At 42.6% G+C, this 6,940-nt stretch overlaps 1 non-coding gene across 1 annotated transcript; it reads left to right on the forward strand.

Annotated features, from left to right (window-relative positions):
- Positions 1-703: 703 nt before the first annotated feature.
- LOC145408873 (5S ribosomal RNA) lies at positions 704-822 on the forward strand. The gene has a single exon (XR_013898991.1). It is a non-coding gene; the product is annotated as a 5S ribosomal RNA (ribosomal RNA).
- The last annotated feature ends 6,118 nt before the right edge of the window (positions 823-6,940 follow it).

Raw genomic sequence — 6,940 nt, forward strand, 5'->3', positions numbered from 1 at the left:
TGTGACGTCAATGCTGCTCACTTGTCACTTGATGCCCATATGCGCCGCTTGGAGGGTGGTGAGGTGAGAGTCCCAGCAGAGGAAACACAAGTGCATAGACGGTACACTCGCTGTTCCAGGTACGTCCCCATGTAGTCAAAGGCTATTTTTTCTGTGAGCCATGATGTCTGCCCCCTGCTCCAGGAAGAAGTGCATCACCCATGCCATGAAGATGCAAGTCATTAGGAAGCAGGAGAGTGGGATGGGTAACACAGCCATTGGCAAGGAACTAGGCTTGGCAGAAATGTCTGTGCAAACTATATGGGCTAAAAGGGAGGCCATAAAGAAGACTGTGAAAACATATGGGATGGCGGCATTGGACGGAAGAAGCAGGCTGACCAACCAGGCTATAATTCTTATGGAGCGGTACCTGGCTACATTTATCCTGAGGAAGGAGAAGGAAGAAATTCCACTGAAGGGGCGCTACATCAGGGACCATGCCAAGATTTTCTACAAAGCTGCAGCTCTGAAGCTTGCTGTTCAGAAACCATTTAAAGCCTCCATGGGATGGCTTTGCCGCTTTCTGAAGAGGAAGGAGCTACGTCACATTCGGCTCACGGGAGAGTGTGCATCAGCAGATGAAATGGCGGCCAGGGATTATCCAGCCATCCTAAAAGGGATATTCGACGAGGGCGGCTACAGCAGGGACCAAATTTATAACACTGCCAACGGCCATACCACGTTGAGTACACCGCTTCCCGTCCGATCAGCGAAGTTAAGCAACATTGGATCTGGTTAGTACTTGGATGGGTGACCGCCTGGGAACACCAGATGCTGTTGGCATCCCTACGTGTCAAGTGGGATTGGTGGAGGATTAGTGCCCCTCCCTGTAAAACAATTAACTCTAAGCCCTTGGCCACCCCGTCTGGGATACATGGCGTCTGGCAATGAATGAATGAATGAATGAATGAAACAGCCCTATACTACAAGGCTATGCCAAAGTGTACTTTTATTAGTAAGAACCAGCCCCAGGTCCAGGGCAGAAAAATCAACAAGAGCAGGATAACAATCATGTTTGCTGTGAACTTATCAGGCTCACACAAGATGCGGCCTGTTGTGGTGCATACTGCAGCACACCCCAGATGTTACAAGGATCTGTGCTGCATGGATGACAGCGGGGTATTCTGGTACAGCAACTCCAATGGTTAGATGACAAGCAGCATCATTTCCGAGTGGCTGTTGCGGCATTTCATCCCTGATGCCAAGGCAAAATCCCGGGAACTTGGCATCCCCTTCAAGGTGCTGCTCATCCTTGATAATGCCCGAAGTCATCCAACCTGGCTAGCAGACCTTAGCAAGGAATGCAAGACCGTTTTTCTGCCCCCAAGAATGACCTCTCATCCAACCACTAGATCAGGAGTTGATTGCAACAGTCAAGCAGCTATACCACCAACGCCTCTACAATCACCTCCGCACCAAGACCGACAGCTGTGAGGAACTGCAGGCAATTCTTGACTTCAACACAGTTGGGAGTGATGTCATGGATGCCGAGGATGGTTTGAACTTGCCACCCACTTCATCCTCACCACACACAGACGCACAATCAACTTCAACTCCTGAGAAGACTATTATGGCTTTTTGGCGGTCATTCAACCTCATGGATGCCATCACTTTCTTGTCCTCTTTGGCAGATATAACCACTGCAACAATTAACCATGCTTGTCGCCTCATCGTACCGCACCTGTGTGAAATTGCACCGGGAAGCAGCTTTCAGTCCCTGGCCGCTGCCGAGGCAGCCACTCTCACAGGTGCACAAGCTGTGCCCGGGTTTCAGGCCGTCTCGCTGGAGGAGATCAGGAGTTTACATTCGGCAGCAGCAGAGCAGGATCCCCAGGAAATCGTGCAGCAAGTGGACAAGACCGACGCAGAGCAGGAGATCGCAGCAAAGCTAGCAACACCAGTGATGGAGAGTGAAGATTTGTCCATGATGGAGATCAGCAGGGTACTGTGTGCCCTTGATAAATTCAAGGAAGAATTCAAGGACATCGAACACTGTCAGTTGCGAGTGGAGAAGGTGACGTCTTCACTGGACAAAACCTTTCGCTTCTACACTGACAAGTACAACCAGGAAGTAAACAGACGCAAACAAACACTCATTACCCGTTTCCTTCAACTTGAACGAAGTGATGAATAGCTCCCTTCAACATCAGAAGAGTCATATCCCGAGGAGGATCAAGAGACTGATTCGATGTCTGAGGTGTCAGAAATAGACTTTGAAGGGTCTGTGAATGAAGTGAGTGCATTAGCTGGTGCAATTGTCGAAAGTGCCGGTGGTGAGGAAGGTGGTGTGTCGGGTGGTGTAGTGGGTGATGCAGGAGTTGCACGCTAGGTGCCTCATCCTGCCTCGGATCCTCTTCTTACCTCCATCATGCCTGTTGTCCTCTTGGGTAAAGGTGAGCAGCCATATTCTTGTTGGTTTTGTTAAGCCACATCCTTGTTGATTTACCTAGTAAAGCCATAATCTTGTTGGTTTACTTTATCTTAGGTAATATGTCTTAGATAGTTTCCCTGTATAGTACAATACTTAGGTCTGAAAGGGGTCTCAAGGGTTGCCCATGAAGGGGGGTGTCGCCCATATGTAATTTTTCCCATAGGTTTATGTATTCACAGTACGCGATGTCCTCTGCCGCCCATATACTCGCGTACTATGGGGATGTACAGTATCAGGGTGTTCTTCATTGGGTATATGCTCCAGAGGGCCCAACAATCAGAGTACTACCTGGGAGTTTTCCATTGCCTAGGAAATCCAGTGCATCGAGATGAGAGCTGTGGGAGACAAAGGACTGCCAGTTCTACCATGACAATGCTCCATCCTATTCATCCCATCTCATCTAGGATTTTTTTTGGCAAAACACAGGATCACACAGGTCTAGCAGTGCCCTGCTCTCCTGACATGACTCCCTGTGACTTTTGGCTATTTCCTTAACTGAATATGTCACTGAAAGGTTCAAGATTTGAGACAACAAATGAGTTAAAATCAGGCATGACAAGGATCTTGTTGATGATCCCAAAAACTGGTTTATTGAATGTTTTCGCGACAGAAGGGCCACTGGGCTATGTGGTTGGGTCCCAAGGGGAAAAATGTACTTTGAAGGTCATTAAAGTCTTAACTTTTTTTTTTTTTTTTTTTTTACTAACTAAAGGTCATAGCTACTTTTTGATCAGACCTCCTATACCATACCTACAAAATGTGTTACTACATCTCTGTTCTGAAGGGATGTATGACATAACTCAACACCTCTTTATGTTTGTTGCAGGGTGTGTGTGGCAAAACCCACCATCTCCTTTTTTTGTATATGCACTCTGTATACCCTTACAACAATGAGAGTTTCAATCAGTCACTCTGACTTTTTACCAGAGGAGCTTACCGTCAGGGTTTGCATTTTGTTAGAGAATATTTGTTTCTTCATCCTTTAACATATGTGATTACCATTTACTGTCAAATTCCTGCTCTTCGTCCACAGCAATGATTCCAAAGATCCTGACAGATATAGCTATCTTTGGAATTTAGCATGCCATTCTTCCAAATATTTGTCATTAGACCAAAATGTAAATATCACGACCAAATGACAAATTAGTAACCCAGTGGCCCGCAAATAAGAAATACCGGTAGCTATTCTAAACCTAGGCATTGCAGGATTATGCTAGGATTCCATTATGGCAAATAATCCATTATTGTATATTAGTATTTATGCCAAGCACCAAATCTGATGGCAATTAATCCATTATATTAGTAATTATGTCAAGCATCAAGTCTGAGATCAAATTATGCTAAAAGCGGAGACTTATGCCATTATGGTAACACTGAAAGGGCAAAAATTCCACACGATTAATAGTGTCATTTCTGATAAATAAATTCATGATAGCTCCATCCTCGGTAAACTTGGAGGATCACTACGCAGCAATTCAAGCTGCTCTCTTACACCGTATTTAGTGGTCCTCAAATAAAAGTTCTGCAAACATAAAGTTTATGCAGTAGTAGTGCCTTACCATACCAGATCAGTTCTTCTTTTTCCTTATAGTCTACTATATTTTTCTTACTATTTCTGGGATGGTAAATAAAGGTATAACTTTAGAAGTAACCAACGTTACCGATTTTCATTATATTACCGTACGGCCCTGAACTATTCTAACCAAGACTTACCTTTTACGGCTAGTTTGAGTTGGGGGAGCAAATTTTGTAGGGGTCGTCATGTAGTGGCTTAGGTTAGGCTATCGCTCAGTAGCGGATGAATGTCACATCATATTGGCTGGTGCAGGCATGTGCACTTGGTCTATGTCAGGCCCTAGGTTAGGTTAGCTTAGGTTAGGTTAGTTTGGGTTAGTTTAATGCAGAATAGTGTGTTTTTAATTACTTTTGATCTTGATTTGGGGGGATAAACCCACTTTTGGAAATCTTACTCAGAATTACAAAAGGGGGATTTTCCCCCAAAAATGAAGGTCAAAACTAATTAAAACACGGTATTTTGCATTGGAAACCATAAAAATAATAATAAAAGAAAACGTTGGTTACTTCTAAAAATTTACCTAAATAAAGATTTCTTGTGAAATCTGTTTGCCCATTGTTTTATGTTCCATCGTGACAACTCTTTTGATTCGTCAGCATAATGGTGGAAGGAACTGTCCTAACCTAAGAGTTTAACTTAACATTACCTAACCAGGCTTAAGTGTACCTAATAATTTAACCTAATTGAATCCAACTTATAACCTACCCCCCTGTGGGGAAATGGGAAATAAAATCCACCTTGTGTACGTTTGAGTAAAATTCATCCATTTTTGCCAGGAACAAACAACTAAAGGTACAGCTGAAGAAATGGGTATTATTTTACAAGTTGCCACTATGCAGTTCAGGGATATTACCACCATAAATGCAAAGTATATTACCCAAGAATGATAATGAACCCCCATAATCCCATTTTTAAATTGATTAATTATAAGTTCCCCCCAAACCATACCTTGGATCTTTACTCGGCCAGTCCATGTAAAAAATGCATGCATTCGTACATGTTTCTCTTTCCTTCAACTGCGCTTGCATCTGCTAGGTCTGTTTCATCCACTCATGGGCATACTTTAGGTCATGTGATGGTATTCTACCAATCAATTTGAAGAGCAGTTTTTGATTCCCTCTGGGTGGAAAATTCAAATTCTTCTCGCCATGGCTTCCAAAGAAGAAGGACGTGATCTGTGCCTCGGGTGTAATATTGATTACGCGTTAATGAGCGTTTCCCGTCAGTGGTTTTTGATGCAATTTGAGTGATTTTTGCCTTCGTTTTCTGTCAAAAGTGCTTCATTTTAGCTCCTTATCCAAAGCTCATGATTGGAAAAGAGGGTAAAATAAAGCATTTCTGACAAAAATGAAGGTCATCAATTCTCATCAAAAACTACCAGAAAAATATACTGCACAACCTAGACAATCATATCTCTAAGGTAAGCATTCCACTGCAGCAGCATAAGTTAGGTTAGGTTAGGTTAGGTTAGGTTGGTTAGGTTAGGTTAGGTTAGGTGGGGTCAGGTTGTCAGGTTAGGTTAGGTCAGGGTAGGTTTGGTTAGATTACATCTGTTTGTTTAGCTTATCCAGTTGTGCAGTATAGTTTTATGGTGGTTTCTGATGCGGTTTGAGTGATTTTTGCCGTCGTTTGCTGTCGGCTTCGTTAGGTTAGGTCTGTTTGGTTAGGTTAACTGGCTGTGCAGTATATTTTTCTGGTGGTTTTTGATGCGATTTGAGTGGTTTTTGCCTTCGTTTTCTGTTGAAAATGATTCATTTCACCTCCTCATCCAATGTTCATGATTGGAAAAAAGAGGGAAAATTAAGCATTTCTGCAAAAATTGACATCAAAATCACTCAAATCTCATCAAAAACTACCAGAAAAATATACTGCACAACCTGGGGGTTGTATTGGCAACATGTACAAATTTACCATGAAATGTGATGACAATCACAGGAGGAATTTTTTTCAGCAGGAAAAGGTCATTTAACTTCCTCAAAATAGTCTGAAAAATACCAAAAACAAACTGGAGGAAAATCCAATGAACTGGAAAGGTCTTTCTGCTGCTTAAGTAAAGCATACATTTACCTTACATTCAAAGACTATTTAAAAAATATAAATATATATTATTGCAGTTTCGGACTGGCACACCCTTCACTTTGGCTAGGTAGGTTAGTTAAGTTAGGATGGTTTCTGTTAGTTTTTATCGGTTGACTTAGTTGGGGAAGGTTAGATTAGTTTAAAAATACAATTACAATAACCTTGACCGTCCAAAAAGGCAAATTTACGAAACACGAAAATAAGCGTATGCAGCTTTTATCATTCTTTTTCTGTGCCTGCCCTCCTCTCTTCCTATTTCTCCTATCTTTCCTGTCACTTCTAATTCCTTTTCTTTCCTTTACAGGTGGCTTTACATTGAGTGACAAGCCAAATGGTTTCCTGTAAGCCAAGAAACCATTTACAACGCCGGGTGGTAACCATATAACCAAACCATACGTGCTCCCTACGTGTCAACAAGTGGGTTGGTGCCCCTCCCTGTAAAACAACTAACTCAGTGTCAAATGGCCACCCTTTACGGGATTATGGTGTCTGGCAATAGGTAGACAGAGATCAGAAACACTAACTTATGGCTATTCGAACACTGGATTTACGAGATTCTACGCACGGCAGCTAAACGCGGTTCAATACTGAGAAAACAAAGAAACTGGCAAGATATCTGTATTAACACTTATTTAGATGTTAAGTTATGCTTAGACAAAACGGTTACTTACGAGTAATGATAAAGCTTTCACCCTGACAACAGTGCAGGCCATGCATCGTCAACCTTAAGCACAGCAACAATCAGCTGACATCCAAAACATTTTGATGCCACTTTCGGCCACTTTCGGCCACCTTACCACACAACACATATTGTA

The sequence above is a fragment of the Coenobita brevimanus genome, chromosome 78, assembly GCF_032717465.1.
Source record: "Coenobita brevimanus isolate Jiangsu-jjx chromosome 78, ASM3271746v2, whole genome shotgun sequence".
NCBI lineage: Eukaryota > Metazoa > Arthropoda > Malacostraca > Decapoda > Coenobitidae > Coenobita > Coenobita brevimanus.